At 40.4% G+C, this 24,160-nt stretch overlaps 1 long non-coding RNA gene across 4 annotated transcripts; it reads left to right on the top strand.

The window, feature by feature from the left end:
• LOC110435445 lies at nucleotides 1,596–4,233 on the top strand. 4 transcript variants are annotated; one of them, XR_002453139.1, is made up of 5 exons: nucleotides 1,596–1,929; nucleotides 2,033–2,108; nucleotides 2,658–2,731; nucleotides 3,244–3,352; nucleotides 3,622–4,233. It is a non-coding gene; the product is annotated as an uncharacterized LOC110435445 (long non-coding RNA). The 4 variants fall into 4 exon arrangements; XR_002453138.1 differs by having other exon boundaries at nucleotides 3,625–4,233; XR_002453137.1 differs by having other exon boundaries at nucleotides 2,658–3,352.

The raw sequence follows: 24,160 nt of genomic DNA on the forward strand, positions 1-24,160 counted from the left end.
CTAGAGATGGAAATGAGTGGATATATGTGGAACGTGCAAGTGAATCTTGATTTTAACCGCATGACAAGCTCCTAAGGGTCTATACAGCTTGACCACACTCAATGCTCATAAGCAGTAAAAAGTAAATATGTGGCTCAAAGTCTAGCAAGCATGTATATATGGCTGTGGTAGGATTTTAAACTCTCATCATATAGGAACTCATCATGTGTTATTTTAAATATTTTCAAAGATAAAATTCTCCAGAATTCTAGCATCTCTAGGAACAGATAAACAGCAGCTCAACCTTTCCATATCATATCCGTTAACGACTCAGACTTTAGATCAAGTACTCTTCCCACAAGTTTAGGTTTAGAGCAGGTTTAAATTATAACAGTTATGCCTAAACTTGAGAGAGATTTCAATTTTAAGAACTAGTCATGGCAGAGCAACTATTCATCATTTCCATGTGAGAGTTTATCATGAGGGTTCATAGCAAACTTTATTTATCTATTTATTTAGCAAACTAAGTAAAGATATATATAAAAGCACGCAATCTTTATTTGGGTTTTTATGATTATGCATCTTTTTATTATTTGAGTAAAGTATAAACGCGAGTAGAAACACTTAGCTGGATAAATGGGGTGCTCTCCCCCAAGCTGGATTTTGACGTAATTTCTTCTGATGTAGCTAGCAGGTGGCGGAGGTGTATTTGAATGTCGGCAGCACCCTGACAGCGATTAGGATGTCCTCCGTGTGCTAGTCTTCTTTGATCCTTGAATTATGTGGAGCTCAAATAGACAACAAAGCTTTGTGGAACTGGTTAAATGTTAGCATAAAATCTCTTTGCCTTTATCATGTTGAGACTCCTCAATAAATGTTATTTATTTAGCAGGATTATGCACTTATTATTTTTATATTTTTATTGTAAGATGAAAACATATTTATTTTATGCCACCACAGTGAATGTACCTATGGATTTTATGCCATGAGCATACTCACATGGGGCTTACTAATTTTAACATTTTTATTTTCTTTTTGAGATGATATGAACCTGATTAACTAAGCAAAGTATTTTAAATAATTGAAAGAAAAAAGATAACTACCAAGTTTACCTCTTGGCGAGGCGTTCGCTGTTTTTAGGTCCTCCGAACGGGACTCTCCGTTTTCTCAGTCGTCCTGGGATTTGCTGGATGGCGTAGTCAGTGATTCTGGCGGCGCCTCTTATTCGTGTATAACTATCTTCTTTTCCTGACTCGGTGCTGCGGTCTCCTTAGGACAGTTCTGTTCAAGCTGTTGTCTTCAGACCTTACCACTTCTTCGTAGTCTACCCATCCGTCCTTGATGATTTGCTTCCTCTGGTTTCGGTTGCGTCGCCTTCTTCAGAGGGAAGTGCATATGGACTTCTCCGGTTCCAATATAGATGATGGCTTTGATAGTGTTGAGGAACGGTCTTCTAAGGATGGTGGGTGGATCATACTCGCACTACAAAAAAATCTGCTAATCTATGACGGATTTACTATGACAGATTTGAAAAACGTCACTAATCAGGGTTCACACAGATGGATATTGAGCCCGGCCCATTTATCCACTCGCAAATGTAACGATGCTAAAGAAACCCTAACCTCATCTGTTTCAACCTATCCACCCGTCGCTCCCACCCTCCACCATCTGCCTCCCTCTCGTTCCATTTCACTCGCCGCCGCCCCATCTCACGCCATCCTGGCCGGTGCCTTCCATCCACTCCATCCCTCGGGCACAGGGACGAGGAGGCTCACCATAGCTTGACGAGGAGGTCAAGGGCGACGCCAACCCTAGGTCTTGGTGGATCCATCCCTTTGACCTTCGGAGACTGGCATGCTGCACTCGGAGGCCAAGCGCGGCGCCCCACCTAAAATAATCAGCCAATCGGGCCCTCGACAAGGATGATGCAGAGGACGACGCCATCCCCAGGTTTTCCCATCTGTTGATCCCTGCTCGATCTAGGAGGAGTGCGCAGTTTTATGATCTATGTTGTGTTCTTTGTTGTATTGATGGGTTTGCTGTATTTTTGTAGGTGCGAGGCTTCTACCAGCACACCAAGAAGAGGGGAGCAGGCCCAAGATCCTCGCATCTAGAAGAAGATCCAGTGGGTGAGTGATTGGTTGCAAGCACAACTCTACTTTGCTCTTGTCTTCATTGCGAATGAGTGAAGGAGAAGTTTACTGAATTTACTGAATGTCATCGTATCAAATCTTAGGCAATTGTTTTCTATGGTCCATGAAATTTACTGAATGTCATCATATGAAATCTTAGGCAATTATTTTCTATGGTCCATGAAATTCTGCTCGTAGCAGTTTACTGAACATTGCTATGTCTCATCTGTTAAGTACAAATGAGCAATTATTTTCTATGGTCTATGAAATTCTACTAGTAGCAGATTACTGAAAACTAAAGAGCTCTATGCTGGACAGTCTTCTGCGCCCTTTGTGTTTCTATGTTTCCACTTGTTTAGTTTCTGCATCATACTTGACTCCCTAATGCAAAAATGAAACTAAGTACTCCATGTTCAGCCGCTAATCTATTGCTCATCACATATAGTTTGCAGTTTTGACATTTTCTTGCCAGATTATTTTTCTGTAATAGTCTCTAATCATACCAACCAAACTATTTTCTGACATTTTACTTGCTGCTTTGTTAAGATTGTAGGTTTTACTAGCTCCCAGTTTTGCTAATGGCAGTGAGGATCAGTCTTTGAAGATATGGAAACGATTTGGTATTCTAAATTCAAGGGCATTTCTCATGTCAAACTTGTACATATATTCTCTCATCAACGCATGAAACCTGACTAAGTTATGGCTGATCTGTTCTACAAATTGTCTTGTCTAAAGAAATTTAAACTTGTGGCTAACTACTAAATGTTTAAGCACTTTTTATACAAATGATTGCTATTGAAATGGATGACTTGCCAAGATTATTCTCTAGTAGTTTAACTGAAGAATTCATTTGTCATGTGTATATGTTCAGACATTGGACTTTTGTTTGTTTTACTATATCACTAAGTACCATCAAGTCTTACATGCTTGTGAGCAAGCCATTTGTGCCATTTATTGCATTGTGTTTTTAATTGTGCCTTTGTTACCTAGCTGTTTATTACAGCAGTCATTTCACTTCATATTGGACTCTCCTTTACTATTTTGTTTGTAAAACTCGTAGCATGAAAATTTCTGAGTTTATTACTACTACTTTTTTTTCTGAATTGACATTTTTCTCATCTCTCTTTTCCAGCAGCTTGTGCCCATCTGTTCCTTCTATCTCTCTTATCTATACAGCAGTGACAGTCGTTAGTGTTCATGCTTTCCCTAGTTTCCAGATAGCAGCAGCAGCCTAAGACAAGGTAAGCTTCCTGCTGTTCCTATTGAGTTCAGTAGCTTCTGACTGGTGTATGTTCTGATATTAGGCGTCTGTGCGTGCTCTCCAAGCTGTTGTTTGGTGCACACCAACACTTGCAGCTTGAGCTGCTCTTGATTTCTTGGTTGTGCTAGGTCTTGACTCTATTGCAGCAGCATAGGACAGTAGTTGTTCTTGATTTTTCTGTGGGCAGCTCTGCAGTTTCCTCTCTAGTGCATGCCTGGCTTTACTCTAAATAAATTTGTTTCTGTGCAGCAGGTCAGTCCATTGGCAGTGAGCGGCATTTATTCTGGCAGTTGGCAGCCTTGATTTTCAGATCAACAACAGCTGTAGCTATCAACTTTCTTGACTCTGATCAGCTTTGCAACTACAGAGTTTGGTTTTGTTCTCAAATTTGCAAAAATTCAGCACATTTACCATTTACTTATTCTTTTAGCTATCATTTTAGTTTAAAACCTTTAACTTCAGCTTAGTTCATAACCTTTAGCTTAGCTGTTTGCTTGCCTTGGTTCAGTACAGTAGTGCAGTTCAGCAGCAAAGCAGCTAGGCACCTTTCATCTTGAGTAATTGTCCCTTTTCGTTAACTGTGGTCATACAAGTTATAGAAAAAGGTTTTCCATTAGTTAACCGTGGTTTTTCTCCCTTTTGGTTGATCCGTTGTAATGTCCAAAATGTCTAATACTAACATTCTGTATTTTTATGCAGGATAAATAAATGCCACTCTGTTTGATCGAAGGATGATGTATATTAAAGTTTACTATTTTTGCTATCAAGTATATTGTATTTTTTGGCCTATAAGTTTGTAAATGTTGAATTCATTGTGTACATCAACTCATTATTATATGAATAAATAAATGTCTATTTGTATGATTGGTGTATCATGTGATGATAGATAAATGTTATTACACCAATGATGTGCTAAACATGTGGCAAATGGTTGTAAATATCACCATCCATGTTGATGTGGCTATTCAATCCATGACGGTTATTGTCCGTCACAAACATTGGGCTAAATGGGCCTCAACCTCATCTATGACGATCTAAAACCGTCATGGATTGTGCTAATCTGTGATGGTTTTTAAATAACCGTCATGCACGTTAATTCATGACGCTCAATCCGTGATGATGTCCAAAACCGTCATAGATGCTGTTTTGTGACGGTTTTTTAGCATTCTGTGACAGATTTAAATTGTCATGGATTGACATGTTTCTTGTAGTGTCGTCTTCTCCCATGTCAATGACCTGAAAATCATCTGGAGCTGAATATATATTGATTGTAGGGGCATGGTTCCATGCAGGGGCTCATAAGTGACTATATATCTTCCAAAGATTGAATGTGCAACATTTTAGCTTATATGATTAGGAGTGTGGGATCACGAAGGTAGTACTAAGAACAAAGATTAAAGGACTAAATATGTTGAATTAATAGGGTTGGTTAATTTGGAGCTATAAATCATACATGTTTGTCTCTTTATCTTATGTGAATGCTAGAACCAAGGAGAAACTTATAAAAGTGATAGTCAAGTACCTTAAGATGTTACCTTACTTGAAGAGTGATGGTATAGTATCACCTTGTGGAAGCTTTCCCTTCTTAGCGGTTGTGCATCGTGGTTGTGGCACCCTTTGTCTTGTTCCATGGATCTCCTCTCTATGATGAATGAGCTATGTCCTTCTTGTGCAAATTGTTAAACTTCATGTGTCTCCTTTATCTCCGATGTAAGTTTGTATCTCAGGACTTCCCAGGTTGATATTGAAAGTTTTCCTGCAGGGGTTAGTCCGACAAAATATACCAATGCCTACTCAAGCAGTTTTTAGTTCAGTAACCAAACTAGACTCCATGTCTAATCAGATTAAGGAAGGCTATTTAACCTAATCACCACGCTTAATTTAAAAGCCAATAGAAGTATGTACAGTACTTCCAAACTAACACTTACTAAGATAAACATAGGTAGCATGATGGCTTTTATAGAGATCTTCTTAAGTGGAGAAGTAGTGTGACTAGTATTTAACAAATCAAGCATGTCTCAAAGGTAGGGATAACCAACATAGCAACATGGCAAAAGATGTTTTTATGTAAAGTACTCCCCCAAGCTTGAATTTTGCAAAATTCAAGTTTGGATGGATTTAATTCAATGTTGTGTGCTGGTTGGTTGGACATACCTTGTGCTTGTCATTCATCTGATCTTCTTGCTCCAATACTAGAAAGGTTAGTGACAAGAATACCCGAAGGAATATTTCTACAATTATCTTTATATGCTCCATACACAAGGCAATGTTGCAAATAATTAGAAGCTCATGTTACGATCTGATAAGTGCTTGTTTTAGGACACTAAGCTTGTCCTTGGGAAACCATCAATTTATGTCAGGGAAGTGGTTCCCCTCCAACGCTGACCTATATCAAGATCAACTCAATGAGATCTGCAATATTTATTATAGACATATGCATCGACAAGCGCCCTTTTAAAGTTTTCATAAATAGAAAGGAAGAGGGGGTTGGAGATCTCAAATGTGGTAAGGTTGGAGAGACCAATTGATTGGGGAGATGTTTTATATGAGCAAGGACTTGGTGAGGTATTTATGAAATAACTTCTATGCTCACTGTTGTTTCTCTCATTCTCAAACTCCAAGGATGATTCTTCATAAATGCTTAAAATTCCTCTAGGATTGTCTCTCAAGTTTGTTTTATCCATCCATTCAATGGTGATAGCACATGGATTTTTAATGCCCTCTAGCCATTGATGTTGCTCTTCTCAATCCTCCTTGTGGTCTTGGTGACTCTTATGCATGGGATGTCTAGAGAGATTCATAGGATTATCGGGAGGTTCAAGAGAAAGAGCATAGTAGAGATTATTAAGCTCAAGGATGGGTTGGATAGCCGAATCATGGGATTGAAATCTTGGGAAATTGACTATTGAAACTTCCTTTCCTCGTCTGGAAGATGATTCCTTCTCTATCTCTAAGATTTTTCTATGAATACTAGTGCAAGAAGGATGTCCACAAATGAAGATATACCTTCCTTTACTAATAGATAAAGAAAGAAAGACTCTACCAAAGGTTATATGATTAAGAGCAATGTGAAAATATCGAGAAAAAACATGGTCTTGTAGGGCTAGGTTTAAACCAAAATTTATAGAAAGATTAACAGATTCCCTAGGTGTAGCTAAAATCTCATTATCTTCTTGATTAAAAGATAGGACCTCAGCTATAGAAAAGGGTTGGTTTTGACCTATTGCAATCAACTCCGGACACAGATCATAATTAGGGGCAGGACTTGTTGACTCCCATGGTCTATGGCTGGTCTCCGAATGTGCAAAGAATTCAATAATAGGTATGGAATTTGAGTTATCCATAAAGATGGAAAAAATAAAAAGATAAAATAATAAAAGTATAAAAGTATAATACAAGATAATAGCAAGACAAAGTTATCTCAGCAAACCGTCTTTCTCCCCGGCAACAGCGCCAGAAATGCTTGTTGATATTTGGTAACACAATAAGGAAATGATCCGCAAGCGCACGGATATCGGTGAGCATTTCACCCGGGAGGTCATCCAGAGTATCGTATTTATATTTTTACCACTGGGAGAAAGCGTGCATCTGACTAACCAAATCTATTGCTACTACCCTTTAGGCTACAAAGAATGTTTCTCGATGTGAGCGATGCATAGAGAAGACTGCAACCGTAGTCTCATTCTAACCTTGGTAAGGATGATCTACTGTTCTATTGCTGCAAAGGTAACTCGGAAATGTCACGTTCCTCGCTACTACCACGGTCCAGCTAGTGAGGGGATATCTATGAGTACCCTAGCCCAAACACCATGTTTATGCTAGCAATGATTACTCTAAACTCAACCGGAAGAGATTAAAGTAAACTCATAAACCAAAGAACAATAAGAACAAGAACTTACTAAAATTTAGAAGTCGAAATACTGAAGAATCTTAGGAGCAAGCCTCGGGTTATGAGACTTGATCCCGCAGGTACAACCTCGAAGTAGACACCGACAGGCCGGGCTTCCTCCGTTCTACACCTCCACTCTATCTCTCTCAATCTTGTAGAAACTAGAAGATCTAATTCTACTCACATTGGATGCTAAGCCTAAAAGAAATTTTATTTAGAGGAGAGGTATTCCTTCGAGGGCTCCTCTCAACTCTATGATGAACTTGTCTCCTCCGGGGGCCAGGGGGTCTGGTTTTATAGTCCCCTCAAGTGAACATGAGCCATTGGATCAAACCGACATTGATTGGACGGTTATCCTTGATCCTTTAGGTCAGTGGAGCTTGGTCCCCAGAAAGAGTTCTGAATCGAATCCAGGTCAGGGCGGGCGCCCAAGGGGGGAGGGCGGGCGCCCTGCCCCTGGGCCCGTTTGGTCTCCCGTTCGTTCCCGTGGCTTCTGGAGTCTTCTAGATGATAGAAAATTGTGCGGCACGTTAATATCTCTATGTAATCCCGACGTGTGGGCCTTTCTTCCATATTTCCTGATAACCCCCTGCAGAAATAGACAAACACCAAAACTCGTGGAATTCTGTCAGATAAAACCCTAAGTCTGGGTGTTGGTTGCATTTGGATCCTTTTCTTTATTTATTTGATGATTATATTTGGTACTGAAGGACCGTCAACAGACCTCAAGATTGACTTGACTCCTTCTAGATCTATTCCTATGTAGCTATGCTAAAGAACTATAGAGATCTAATTGAGATGGTGGCTAAGAACCCTATAGAGACAGATCCATTCGAGGGACCCCTCTCTGTCTAATTCTTCTTCTCTTAATCTTCTTAGAGAATTCTTGTCTCCTCTCTGAGGGGGTGAGGCTTGTATTTATAGCCCCCTAGGAAGCATGACAACCCTTGGATCAAATCGACTTAAACATGCGCTTAAGATTAATCCTTAAAGTCAATGGAGGCAGGATCCACGAGGTTCACCCTCATTGGCTGAGCCCTCCGGGTGGCCACCCCTGACAAGGTGGGGCGCCCGCACCTGCCCTATGGCTGGTGGGCCCCACCTTTCAGGTGGTGTATTCCCAAGTCTTACAAAGTATTCCTAAGTTGATGTTTCACGTATTCTCTCTATTGAAATCTGACATGTGGATTTGCTTTTGTTCTTATTCCGATAACCCCTGCAGAAATAGACAATCACCAAAACTTGTGGAATTCTGTTAGTGATAACCCCTATAGCTAGATAGTATTCTATCTTAAGTCCTTTCTCATGCTATGTTGACGGTTAAAAAGAGTACTTATCAACCATCAACAAACTTCCCCAAGCTTACCTTTTGGTCGTCCCTAAGCAAAGATAGACTCAGTGATGGATCAAGAGTTGCTACTATGCTTTCACACCTCACAAGTACACATGAGTTCAGACAAGGACTCTCCTCTGGACTAGAGTGAACTATGCTAACTCAAGACACCCATTTTACCTTTCACCATGGAGCTTATAGCTATCACTTAGGTCTTGGGCAGTTGAAAGATAGAATAGTTAAGTCAAGCACTGTGCTACTTGCTCTTTGATCAACTATTACTCTAGAGTTTTTGCAAGATTTTCGAATAAAACTCAAAGTTTCCTTGTATGACACTTTCCAGTCTCTCATATGTGGTATTTTTGGATCCTCTCCAAGGCAAGTGAGTATGCCTGCTCTCAGAATATGTGGTATTTGTAGGACTAAGGCATAACAGCCTTCTCTCTCTCACCCTACTTCTAATTGGCTTATGTGGAGCTCATAGGTGGGAAAGACAATTCAAACCTACTTGCATGTACTACATAGTTAAACCATGGATCCAGAGAAACTAATTATACAATGAAGTCATATGTGCATGTGAGTGCAGTGAATGAAGTGAGTGATAAGAAATAGTGAAAATGAGGGGTGATGATTGTTGACGGTCCTTAAGTATCAAATTTAATTATCAAATAAACAAAGAAAAGGATCCAAATGAAATCAACATCTAGACTTAGGGTTTTATCTGGTTTGTCTATTTTTGCAGGGGGTTATCAGGAAATACGGAAGAAAGGCCCACATGTCGGGATTACATAGAGATATTAACGTGCCGCGCAATTATCTTACATCTAGAAGACTCCAGAAGCCACGAGACCGAAGCGGAGGCGAAACGGGGCCAGAGGCAGGGCGCCCGTCCTCCTGCCCTGGGCGCCCGCCCCCTCCCTGAGTCCAATCAGGACTCTGCTTCGTGGGAGATCTCCACCGACCTAAAGGATGAATCTAAACCATACAATCTATGTCGGTTTGATCCAACGGCCCATATTCACTTGAAGGGACTATAAAACCAGACCCCCTGGCCCCTGGAGGAGAGAGCCTCTCAACCCTAATTCCTTGTTCCTCAAGGGAGAAGAAGCCTCTGATCAAGATTAGAGCCACCACATCAATAAGATATCTAGATTAGCATAGCTACATAGGGTTAGAACTAGAAGGAGTCAATCTTCGATTGGTTTCCGGATCTGTCAGGAGGATTCTTGGTAATTCTCTAATTGTGCTTCTAATTGTTCTTCTAATTATCTTTGTTCTTCAATATTATGAATATGACTTTGTTCTACTTCAATATATTGCTTATGACTTTGCTCTACTTGCTTATATTCAAGATTATATTGTTCTTAGTTTATCATAGTTATGTACTTGGCTTAGTTAGATTGGATCTATATACATGCTTAGGATTGTATAGCGTTTATCCATCGGATCCATGGGTAAATGATAGATATTGTGTAGGCGTGGTGCTTATACCGTATTTATCTGCGATTGTACCCAATATGCCAGATCGTGGGGTGGTTCGTGATAGTGACAGCTTCATTGATTCTTATATAGTCCCCCTCTCGTGTATTGGGCTGGCAGAGCAACATTATTACAGGGGAGTGATTGCTATGTTTCTCATTTACCTTGCTAATATCACTATGCATGGGCGTAGTCTAGTCTCGCAATGATTGCTAAGTATGCTTGCACTAACTATGATATGCTAGACTATATAGTTGAGAATAACTTATGGAATATTCTTGTAGTTCGTTCTAATACCATGCTAATGACTTTCTAGAGTATCTAATTGAGGTGCTTATCATATTTATTATGTGGCTAGATCAGACTAATTATCTTTGTCACTATTATTATTTCATATATCTTTTATGTGACACTTATCCCTGTATGAAGAGTTAGATATAATGTTCTCAATTATACATGCAATGGTAGATGCTCAATCTTATATTTTATTCTGTAATCAATAGTGATGATTGTTAATCCCTTCCCAGTGGTAAAAATATAAATAACGATACCTGGAATACTTCCCGGTTAAAATGCTGCATCGGTATTAATCTGTGCGCTTGCAGATCCCATTCATTATTTATTTCGAAGAGCAATTGCATATTTCAATACCGCGTCTCTCATGTCATGCTGGGGATGACAACTTGGCTTAAGTGGTGTGAGGGATAGGTTTGGCATTTTTGGCACCGTTACTAGATTTAGAGAACTTAGTCTACTTTTGGTAATGATGTTAAGAATACCCAACAAGCATTTTTGGCGCCGTTGCCGGGGAAGGTTGATTACTAATCAAGAATGGAAAAAAAGATTTTGAGTTATCATTCGCATCACTAATATGATTGAGCTTATCTTTTCTCTCATACAGTTTTACCCCGATATTTTTCTATTTTATCTTATGCAGGGGAATGTATGAATAGAAGACATCTTCCAGGAAATTTTGTTGACAATCCCGAAGCATTATTCAAGAAGACGAGAGCCAAGCTCAAGAAGAGATCATCAACACTTCAGCAAGAAGCTTCATCCAATCAAGAAGATCACCGGAACTTGTCTTCAGAGTTCGAAGCCATGGCGAACAAATCAATCCGCGAGTTCTCAGCTCCCACTACGGACAACATCCGCACTGGACCTGCTGCAGAGATCGATGGCAACTTTGAGCTCAAGCCTGGACTTATCAACATGGTGCAATCCAACCAGTTCTGTGGGAAGGCACACGAAGATGCTAGTGCTCATTTACAACACTTCCTGGAGATTTGCAACACATTCACCATATCAGGAGTTTCCAAAGATGCTATACTACTTCGCCTCTTCCCATTCTCACTGTTAGGAAGAGCGAAGCAGTGGTTCTACGCTACAAAGGAGAAGAATACTACGTGGGCACTCTGCTCAACAAACTTCCTGGCTAAGTTCTTTCCCATGGGCAAGACCAATGCTCTCCGTGGGAAGATTACAAGTTTTCAACAACAAAATGATGAATCTGTTCCAGAAGCATGGGAGCGCTTTCAAGACTACATCCTAGAATGTCCCCATCATGGAATGGAAAGTTGGCTATTGATGCAGACATTTTATCATGGGCTCGGCAACAGTGCCCGAGAAACCATGGATGCTGCAGCTGGAGGAGCATTCTTATCACTTACTATATCACAAGCCACAGCTCTTGTGGAGAAGATGGCGTCCAATCAAAGCTGGAATAAAGAGAGGACCCAGACACGCAAGAGAGGTGGAGGTATGCATCAGCTCAAGGAGGTAGACATGTTGTCTGCAAAGCTAGACCTGCTCATGAAGAAGCTCGATGATAGAGCCGGAGATAAGAAGGAAGTTATGCACATCTACGACTCTCACATGACTTGTGAGGAGTGTGGAGATACTGGACACTCAGGCAACCACTGCCCTGAGATGCTTGAGGATGTGAACTACATCAACAACAACAACTACTACTACTACAACCGTCCTCAACAAAATCAAGGTTGGAATCAACAGAGGCCTAACTACTCAGGTAATTATCAAGGTAACAATTCTTACAACAATAATAATAATTTTCCACCTTTGAGAGAGTTAGTGTCTAATCAAGGAAAGCTAATGGATAACCTATCTAAGAAATTGGCATCTAATGATAAAATGCTAGAAAATATAAATAATAGAATGGATAATTTCTCTACTGCCATCAAGAATCAAATTAGCTTTAATAAAATGATTGAATTTCAGTTAAATCAAATAGCTGCTGCTGTTGCTACTACTAACCCCAGTATACCATCATAACCGGAAGGATTAGAATCTGCAAATCTTGTAGACATGTTTGATGCAGGTAATTGGAGTAACCCCGTCACTGAATTCTCTACTGACCTTCTGCCGGTCAAGAGAGGCGATCCAGGACGCCCCGTCATCCCGATCTCCATCGGCATGGTGGACGTTCCAGAAGCACTCTGTGACTTTGGCTCCAGCGTCAACATTATACCCAGGGTACTCTATGAAAAATTCTTTACATATTCTTTATTAGAGACAACCATGTGTTTGCAGTTTGCAGATCAGACGATAACTTTTCCAAAAGGAATAGTGAAGAATCTTTGCATCTGAGTTGGTACCTTATATGCTCTAGCAGACTTCATAGTGGTAGAGACCGGAAATGATGAGAGGGCACCTATCATCCTAGGAAGGCCATTTTTGAACACCACGGGAGCTATCATCTACGCCAGTGCTGCCAAGATCAGTTTCTACATCAAAGGGAGGAAGGAAACATTTTTCTTCAAGAACAAGACTACACAAATTCCAGACCAATCCAGACGTGAATCAAGGAAGAGGACCAACAGGAGGAACAGGAACAAGCAAGTGTGGACCGAGTCAGCTAAGATGGTCACTGTAGTTCAAGGAGGTCAAGATCATCAACTTAAGTCACCATTTTTGACCAAGAAGGACGACCCAGGAATGCCAAGCATCTATTGCTCCATAAATGGATACAACTTCTACAAGACGACTTGTGACACCGGATCGGGCGTCAACATAATGGCCGCAGTCACTTATCAGCTCTTATTCGGGACCATGCCCCTACAACCAACATACATTCAGCTCCAGATGGCAGATCAGACATTTCGAGAAGTTAAAGGAATAGTAACTAATGTCCCAGTCAAAATAGACGATCACTTTGTCTACACAGACTTTCAAGTTATCGACATGGGAGAAGATGAGTATGATCCACCCATCATACTTGGAAGACCGTTCCTCAGTACCGTTAAAGCAATTATCTACATTGGAACCGGAGAAGTCCATATGCACTTCCCCTCAGAGAAGGTACGCCGTTATTTTACTGACCCTAACGATATCATTGAAGAATCTAAGCAGGTCAGAAAGAGACGCAACCGCAACCAGAGGAGGCAGATCATCAAGGACGGATGGGCAGACTATGAAGGAGAAGTTATAAGGTCAGAAGACGTAGGGTTTAAACAGAATTATCCAGAGGAGATTGAAGCACCAAGTCAGGTGTGGAAAATGAAGATAACTATACATGAAGAGGAGGCGCTGCCGGAAGTACCGACTACGCCACCCAACGAACCTCAGGACAATTAAGAAAATGGAGAGTCCCGTTCGGAGGACTTGAAAACACCGAACGCCTTGCCAAGAGGTAAACTTGGTAGTTATCCTTTTCCTTTCAATTATTTTAAATAGTTTATTTAGTTAATCATATTCATACTATCCTAAAAAGAAAATAAAAATGTGAAAAACAGTAAGCCCCATGTGAGTATACGAGTGGCATAAAACCCATAAGTACATTCACTGTGGTGGCATAAAAATAAAATAAATATTTCTTTTCTTCTTTATATAAAAATGAAAATATAAAAATAGGGAGTAATATTTACTAAGGAGTCTCAACATGATAAAGACTAGATATTTATGCTAACACTTAATCAGTTCCACAAGCTTTGTTGTCTGTTTGAGCTCCACAGAATTTAAGAATCAAGAAGACTGGCAGACAGAGGACATTCTAATCGCTGTTAGAGTGCTGTTGACTTTCAAATACACCTCTACCACCTGCTAGCTACATCAAGGGAAATTACGTCAAAATTCAGCTTGGGGGAGAGCACCCCCATTTATCGCGATAAGTATTTTTACCTATCTTTTTACTTATATTATATTAGAATATTAAAATATATATAACTATGAAAAAACCAAATAAAGATTTTATGCCTATATATGTCTTTTGCTTAGTATGTTTAATAAATAAATAAAGTGGCTATGCTAATCTGTATCTTAATAATAAAACTCAAGCATGGATAAGATGAATAGTTGCTCTACCTAATTTGCACATTTTAAGTTCTCTCTCAAGTTTAGACATAATGGTTATAATTTAAAGCTTGCTCTAGACCTAAACTTGTGGGATGAAAACTTGATCTGAAGTCTAAGTTGTTAACGGATACGATATGGGAAGGTTGAGCTGTTGTTTATCTGTTCCTAGAGATGCTAGAATTCTGGAGAATTTTATCTTTGAAAATCTTTAAAATATTGCATGATGAGTTCCTGTATGATGAGAGTTTAAATTCCTACCACAGCCATATATACATGCTTATTAGACTTTGAGCCGCACATTTAATATTTACTACTTATGAGCATTGAGTGTGGTCAAGCTGTGTAGACCCTTAGGAGCTTGTCATGTGGTTAAATCAAGATTTCACTTGCACGTTCACTCATATATGCTACTTCTACTCCGGAAGTACCATCCACATATATCCACCCATTTCCATCTCCAGAATCACCCAAAAATATTCTACTCCTAATCCGGGAGAGAATAACCAAAAATATTCCTGTTTTCCCTTGTGAAATAAATGCTCCAGTTATCTTGTTACTACCACTTGCTATATTATCACAAGAGATGAGTGCTCAATAAAAAAAAGAGAGAAGAAGAAATACGAGGAAATAAAAAGGAGCAAGTGCTCGGAACCTCGAAAGAAAAGAAAAAGTGAGACGAGAGGTAAAAATGGACAAGTGTCCGACTGTAGAATTAGGGGTACAAGATACCCACCTGAGAGAAAAGAAAAAGAAGAGCATCTCATTCTCCTCATTATTCAAAAAGCAAGGAAGGTATGTATCCCCTCAAAGAGCAAAGTAGAATTAGACTTCCACCATTGTTATCACCATTATCACCATACACCATTCATTCGCCACACATGCACATCTTGATTGGACTTATTGATTTGTTTCTTTGGATCCATGGTTTGACTATGCAATAAATGTCTTGTAAGTATGTATATTTTATCTCCCACCTATGAGCTCCAGATATAAAAGCCTTATTAGAGTAGGGTGAGAGAGAAGGCAATGTCATTATACTTTATACCACAAATACCACATATTTTGAGAGAAGGCATATACCATCACTGCCTTGGTAAGGATCCAGAAATACCACAAAAGAGAGATCTGAGAGAATCATACAAGGAATCTCTGAGTTTTATTTGAAAATCTGCAAAAACCCCAGAGCTATAGCTGATTAAGAATAAGAGACATGGCACTTGGCTAGACTGTTCTATCTTTTAACTACTCAAGACAGAAGTGACAGTTATAAGTCCCATGGTGAAAGCCCTAGTTTGGTTTTGGATAATTGATGAAACCCTAGTACTAACCTCTATACTAAGTGTGTGTGTAGACTTAATGAGGTTGGTACATGCCAAGTGATGGAGCAAGTGATGATCATGGTGATGATGGTGATGACCACAAGATGATCAAGTGCTCAACTTGGAAAAGAAGAAAGAGAAAAACAAAACCCTATGGAGATCAAGGCAAAGGTATTGCTTAGGGTTTTGGTTTTGGTGATCAAGACACCATAGAGGGTGTGATCACATTTAGGATAGATAGTCGTACTATAAAGAGGGGAATTCTTTGGCTAAGCGGTTATCAAGTGCCACTAGGTGTCATTATTCTTGTGCATGCATTTAGAACCTAGTGAGCTAACTTAACTCCTTCGAAGAAAATGGTTGTGAAAATGCTAACACATGTGCACTTGTTGGTACACACTTTGTGGTGTTGGCACACTTTGAGAAGGACGTGGAGTTTGAAGGGTAGAGAGAGGATGGGTTCAGCGCTTTTGAGAAAATGAAGTGCATATTTTCTATTGGCGTCGGTGGAAAATTTGGAGTAGTCGCGGGAGTGTTTCTCGTTGAAAAACACTCACCGGACGCTGGGCACTGAGGCACCGGACGCTAAGTCTGAGCGTCCGGTGCAGACAGTGCCTGGCCTAGTTAGGGTAAGGCACCAGACGATAGGCACCGGACGCTGGCTTGAGCGTCCAGTGGTGCGCGTCCGGTGTGCGGGCGTTTTGCGACCCTCTCTGCGCATGGGTCCGGTGAGCACCGGACGCTAAGGGTGCGTCCGATGGCTTGCGTCCGGTGACCCTGCGAGTTTGCGGAGCTCTCTGCGCATGAGTCCGGTGTGCACCGGACGCGTCCGGTGCCAACCTGCTCAGCGTCCGGTGCTCTGCAGGTGACCGTTAGACTCTGACACGTGGCTGACGTTGGAGCACCGGACGCTGGTGTTGAGCGTCCGGTGCCCCTTTAAGAGCGTCCGGTGACCCCGTATTTCGCCCAGTGTAAGAGCCAACAGCTCTATTTGCTTGAGGGGCTATAAATACGTGCTTGGCCGGCTTGGGGCTAACTCCCTTGGCATTCTAGCATACATAACATCCTTGTGAGCCTAAGCAAACACCTCCCACTCATCTCCTTCATAGATTAAACATCCTTGTGAGATTGGGAGTGATTCCAAGTGCATTTGCTTGAGTGATTGCATCTAGTGGCGCTTGGGGATCGATTTGGCTGCGGTTTTCTTGTTACTCTTCGTGGTTGCCGCCACCTAGACGGCTTGGTGCAACGGAGGAGGATTGGCACGAGTTGGTGATTGTTCGTGGCCATCTCTCGGTGATTGTGAGGGGTCTTGTACCTTCCCCGGCGGAGAGCCAAAAGGTAACTCTAGTAAAGTGCTCGTGTCATTGAGTTACCTCACTTGTGGGTAGGTTCTTGTGGTGTCCTAGTGAGGACGAGGTTCGTGCTACACCTCTTAGCCACCGAACCACCAAGTGTTGGTCGACACAACGGGGACGTAGCGTGCCGGCAAGCACGTGAACCTCAGGAGAAAAATTGTTTGTCTCCATTGTGTTTATTCATTGGATTTCTCCCGGTGTTTGGACTTCATATTATTGATTGGTTCATCCCCTCTACACGGCGGTATAAAGATCAAACCATCTCTCTTACATTCCCGCAAACTAGAGTAGCTTACTTACTTGTATAGAAACTTTAGATAGTTCTCTAGTGTAAGTAGTGACATAGCTCTTGTGTGCCTAGTGATCTTAACAACTAGAATTGTTGGATAGGTGGCTTGCAAACACCCCTTTAGAGCTAGAGCAAAAAACTTCGCTTTGTTATTTACTAACCTCTTGCTCTAAGTGAGTTTGTAGATTTTTTAAATAGGCTATTCACCCCCCCTCTAGCCATATTAGGACCTTTCACATGGTGAAGGTAAAGTAAGTAAGTTTTAAATCTTGACAGTTTACTCTAACTCAGAGATGAGATCTTATTTAAAAAGCATGTGTACCATTAATTTTTAAGATATTGCAACAACTTATGATCCATAGCTGAGTCTATCCTTGCTCAGGGACGAGCAAGAGGTAAGCTTGGGGGAGTTTGTTGACGGTCCTTAAGTATCAAATTTAATTATCAAATAAACAAAGAAAAGGATCCAAATGAAATCAACATCTAGACTTAGGGTTTTATCTGATAGAATTCCACGAGTTTTGGTGTTTGTCTATTTCTGCAGGGGGTTATCAGGAAATATGGAAGAAAGGCCCACACGTCGGGATTACATAGAGATATTAACGTGCCGCACAATTATCTTACATCTAGAAGACTCCAGAAGCCACGAGACCGAAGCAGAGGCGAAACGGGGCCAGAGGCAGGGCGCCCGCCCTCCTGGCCTGGGCGACCGCCCCCTCCCTGAGTCCAATCAGGACTCTGCTTCGTGGGAGATCTCCACCGACCTAAAGGATGAATCTAAACCATACAATCTATGTCGGTTTGATCCAACGGCCCATATTCACTTGAAGGAACTATAAAACCAGACCCCCTGGCCCCTGGAGGAGAGAGCCTCTCAAACCTAATTCATTGTTCCTCCAGGGAGAAGAAGCCTCTGATCAAGATTAGAGCCACCACATCAATTAGATATCTAGATTAGCATAGCTACATAGGATTAGAACTAGAAGGAGTCAATCTTCGATTGGTTTCCGGATCTATCAGGAGGATTCTTGGTAATTCTCTAATTGTGCTTCTAATTGTTCTTCTAATTATCTTTGTTCTTCAATATTATGAATATGACTTTGTTCTACTTCAATATATTGCTTATGACTTTGCTCTACTTGCTTATATTCAAGATTATATTGTTCTTAGTTTATCATAGTTATGTACTTGGCTTAGTTAGATTGGATCTATATACATGCTTAGGATCGTATAGCGTTTATCCATCGGATCCATGGGTAAATGATAGATATTGTGTAGGCGTGGTGCTTATACCGTATTTATCTGCGATTGTACCCAATATGCCAGATCGTGGGGTGGTTCGTGATAGTGACAGCTTCATTGATTCTTATATAGTCCCCCTCTCGTGTATTGGGCTGGCAGAGCAACATTATTACAGGGGAGTGATTGCTATGTTTCTCATTTACCTTGCTAATATCACTATGCATGGGCGTAGTCTAGTCTCGCAATGATTGCTAAGTATGCTTGCACTAACTATGATATGCTAGACTATATAGTTGAGAATAACTTAGGGAATATTCTTGTAGTTCGTTGTAATACCATGCTAATGACTTTCTAGAGTATCTAATTGAGGTGCTTATCATATTTATTATGTGGCTAGATCAGACTAATTATCTTTGTCACTATTATTATTTCATATATCTTTTATGTGACACTTATCCCTGTATGAAGAGTTAGATATAATGTTCTCAATTATACATGCAATGATAGATGCTCAATCTCATATTTTATTCTGTAATCAATAGTGATGATTGTTAATCCCTTCCCAGTGATAAAAATATAAATAACGATACCTGGAATACTTCCCGGTTAAAATGTTGCATCGGTATTAATCTGTGCGCTTGCAGATCCCATTCATTATTTATTTCGAAGAGCAATTGCATATTTCAATACCGCGTCTCTCATGTCATGCTGGGGATGACAACTTGGCTTAAGTGGTGTGAGGGATAGGTTTGGCATTTTTGGCACCGTTACTAGATTTAGAGAACTTAGTCTACTTTTGGTAATGATGTTAAGAATACCCAACAATGATTGATGGTGAATATCTAATTCCATAATTGCTCCTTAGGGATAACATACCTCCCTAATGTAAGAGTAAGGACATGGCTGTCTTTCTTTTCTTTTGTATTGGGACTTTTGTCCTCTTTCTTTCTTTTCTCCTTTTTTTGGATCAGCCATCCCTTTTAATGCAATGATAATAGTAGGGAGTATCAACTGGGATAACCGAAGCTTTATTGGATAAGTAGAATAAGACATGATGAATATTTTTGGGTGTCTTCTCCTAGTGTAGGAGTAGAACATTTTCTAAGTGGATGTGGAATGTGTGTGGGTGATAAATAGAGCAATGCGTACTCCTAGGGTAGGAGCAGCATAGGGTGCGTGTCTTCAGGATAGAAACAACACAGAGTGTAGTGCGTATATGTGGGTGGTACTTCCAGGAATAGAAGTAGCACATAGTGAACATGCTGGATGTAAGTGGTTGCATACTTCTGAGGACATAAGTAGCTAAGATCAATGGATGGAGAGCACATAATATTTACTTTAACTGCATGACTAGTTCCTTGGGGTCTACACAGCTTAGCTAACCTCAATGCTTATAGGTTGATATATAAGTGGATGTTTCCTAATCTAGTAAGCATGAGTATTTGGTTGTGGTAGGAATTTTAAGCTCTCGTCATGATTAATGGTAATAAATGATGGTTTATTATGATGTTTATATGTGTTATTCTTTATTCTTGTGTATATTGATCATGTGGTTATGGGATTTACTATGCTACCTTGACATTTGTTGTCTAAATATGAATAAAGTTATATACATATAAAAGCTAAATGTAGTCAAACCAGTGTCAGCTTAATGAGCCTCATAAACCCCTGGTTATACTTGTTGAGTACGATATGTGCTCACTCTTGCTATTTCCCAACACCTCAGGATGTGCTAGTGAAGATAACTGGAATGAGGACTACCGTTATGAGTACTAGGCTTGGAGTCAACCAGTTGATAATGTCCCTGTGTGGTGCTTCCGTTGAGAGTATCATTAGCAAAACTATCTTTAATGTGTAAGACTATGTGATGATTATTATCCCGTTATGTAATAAACATTGTAATGATACTATTTAAGATTTGTCTACTTGTGTGTGCGACTATTTCTAGGATGCACATGAGTCTTTTATGCATCCTATTTCATTTTTGAAATTTGGGTATGACAGCCCAGTTAGATTGAATAAATAAATAAACTCTATGGTGTGTAATTGTGGACAATATGAGTTGTACCGGATTAGAATTCCAAGAGTCCTTGACTTGACTTATATGGTGGGAGTTATTCCACTTAAATTGAGAAGTTAAGAAAAGGACAAAAGCGTGGCATGGCATGGGAGGGTAGCGAGTCGGTGAGGCGTTGTGTAGTTGTGTTATTTTTTAGCATCCACTAACTGCGGGAGTTTCAACTGACTATTGTAGGAGTTTAAACTCACTTTCTACGAGAGTTTCAACAAACTACTATAGGAGTTTCAACTTCGTGTTAAACCCTGCAGATGCCCATCTCCTCAGCCGCCAACTAGGAGACCCCTCCCCTCCTCCTTCCCTCTCCAGCCACAAGGATAAATAGGAGACTCTGATCTCTTCGGTAAAAAGGAGAGAGAACAACTTAGAACACAGTTTCACAGCAAAGAAGGAATCCCCATCTTGTAACTCTGCACGAACAAAGGAGCAAGAGGGCAGGTGCCTCTGAAGCCCTTGCTGTTGGAGACCTTGCACAGGAGATCAACAATTAGGTTTTTGGGGAGCGTTATTGTGACTGCCCAAACCGCCGCTGCTATTTGTGGTTGTCATCGACCGCTGTCACCATCTTTCTCACGAGGACGTGGGTGGGTTTCTCCTTCCTGGTGGAGAGATCATCTTCATCGTCTACATCATGGAAGTTGGACAAGGATCGGGATCCTCGGAGCGCATGGGAGGGTATGGTCTGTTCATCTTCCTGTTATATTTCATCTTCCAGATCGTACATATTATAGTAGTTCATCCATGTTGTTTCAGGTTCTGCTCTGAGTATGTTTCGTATGTTTTCTATTTATATCCTATGTTTGTTTCTGCTATAAGATATATGCTCTATCTGCTTGTTTCGTTGGTTCAGTCAAGTCGTTTCATATGTTGTTGCCCATATGTTTTAGTAGTTATGTTTCATCGTTTCACATGTTGTTTCATGTTAATCGCTGTTATGATACATATGCCTTGTCTTGTTATTATGTTTCACATATTATGCTTTCATGCATTTAATAATAACATGCTTCACATGTTAATTGATCGCATGTTCCATATTGCTATGGATATGAGTGATATCATCATTTTATGATTAATAATCTTTTATATGTCATCATCGTAAAATGGCAATGAAATTGCCTATTTATCTAACATGATAAGGGCCATGTAGATGAGGGATCATTGTACATGCGAATAACCACTCCTTTGAAAATCCTTCTATAAAAGGAGAAGCCGAATGAACATTGGTACATGGCAGCACGTGTATACACAAGAGATAAAATTATTTGAGCATGTGCATATGTATATCGTATATGATGCACACGTCCTTCAAGCGCTCTCTACCGTGTACCCGATGAAATCCGGTACAGAGAAGGAACCGCGTGAGGAGGAGCCTCGAGAGGAGGAATCTTTTCTACATACTATATCACTTCCTATTTCTATAAGCAGAAACTAAACTGTGGAATGAAGGTGCTTTGATCCAACGGCACCGTGCACGTACAAGCCTATCTTCGGAGCACTATCCTACTATGGCCGGACGAGCAGGGACCAGCAGGTAATCCCACTGGCCACCTAATAAACAGATAAGAATCCTAACAAACCAACAACATTATAGTTTGGGAATATTGTGTTCTTGCCCTTACTTTAATGTCCAATTATGATTTTACCCTTGTTTTTCCCGCATTTGTGATTTTACCCCTACTTTGTAACTACTAATGCTCAGTTGACCCCTAGTTTAACTCTGTTACTTGTTTCTATAATAAAAAATAAAAAACAACAAAACCCCTCACAGTAAGACAAAAGGACAATAATACACCTTATCTATTAATTCCTTTCCTAATTCCCATCCTCTTCGTATCCTCATCTCTCTCATTGTCTGAAACCTAGTGAGGAGGCACGAAAGTGCTGGGCGGTGGGGCGAGCGTCGCATTCGGGCAGGGACTAAGCATCGTGGGCGGTGGGGCACGCCTGGTCTAAGCGGGCGGGGGCCGAGCATTGCGGGTGGCCAGGCGCGTTGTGCGTTGAGGGTGGCTAGGCGTCGAGTAGGGGTCGTGTATCGTGGGTGGCCAGTGTAATGCCTCTGGTGTTAAGCAACACTAAAACATGATCATGGCATCATTATGCATGTTAAGCATGTCATTTAGCTAATCATACCTTGCATCAACTAAAACAATTTTACCTTGTAGATGATTTTAGCTTTGGTGTAGTGTGTAACTTGAACCCTAAACCCCTATTTTTGAAGGCCATCTCAAATACTTAATTTATGCCCCATGTAATTTGAGGTGTAAGTTGTACTTGACACTAGTGTCAAATGTAGCGGATAAACTCAAGTACAACATTTAAAACTTAGCTCCAAGTTTGGATTTGGATTTGGGTTCCAAAACTTGTTCTAAGTTTTCTAATGCAAATTTTAATCTCTATTGGGAGACTTATTAAAATGAATTTATGGTTAAAATGGTTCACGTACCAAATGTGACTTTGAGTGGGTCCTAGGCGATTTGACTCAATAGTACATTTGGATGATAGTTGTGATCACTAACTAATCAGGTAGGAACCTAATCAAGTTTGAGTTGCTTTCCAAAACCCTAGTTTTCAATCCTTTGTTTTAACCCCTTTTGTGTAATGCAAAATCTCGCTTCACATGCTATCTCATGTTAATTGCTATTGTGAGATATATGCCTTGTCTTGTTGTTATGTTTCACATACTATGCTTTCATGCTTTTAATAATAACATGCTTCACATGTTAGTTGATCGAATGTTCCATATTGCTATGGATATGAGTGATATCATGATTTCTATGATTAATAATCTTTTATATGTCATCAATGTAATATTAATTTATGGAATTAAAATGACATTGAAACTGCCTATTTATCTAACATGATAAGGGCCATGTAGATGAGGGATCATTGTACATGCAGATAACCGCTCCTTTGAAAATCCTTCTATAAAAGGAGAAGCCGAATGAACATGGGTACATGGCAGCACGTGTATACACAAGAGAGAAAATTATTTGAGCACGTGCATATGTATACCGTATGATGCACACGTCCTTCAAGCGCTCTCTACCGTGTACCCGACGAAATCCGGTACGGAGAAGGAACCGGGTGAGGAGGAGCCTCGAGAGGAGGAATCTTTTCTACATACTATATCACTTCCTATTTCTATATGCAGAAACCAAATTGTGGAATGAAGGTGCTTTGATCCAACGGCACCGTGCACGTACGAGCCTATCTTCGGAGCACAACCCTACTATGGCCAGACGAGCAGGGACCAGCAGGTAATCCCACTTGCCACCTAATAAACAGATAAGAAACCTAACAAACCAACAACATTATATTTTGGGAATATTGTGTTCTTGCCCTTACTTTAATGTCCAATTATGATTTTACCCTTGTTTTTGGCGCATTTGTGATCTTACGCCTACTTTGTAACTACTAATGCTAAGTTTACCCCTAGTTTTAACTCTGTTAGTTGTTTCTATAATAAAAAAAATAAAAAACAACAAAACCCC

The sequence above is a fragment of the Sorghum bicolor genome, chromosome 5, assembly GCF_000003195.3.
Source record: "Sorghum bicolor cultivar BTx623 chromosome 5, Sorghum_bicolor_NCBIv3, whole genome shotgun sequence".
Taxonomy (NCBI): domain Eukaryota; kingdom Viridiplantae; phylum Streptophyta; class Magnoliopsida; order Poales; family Poaceae; genus Sorghum; species Sorghum bicolor.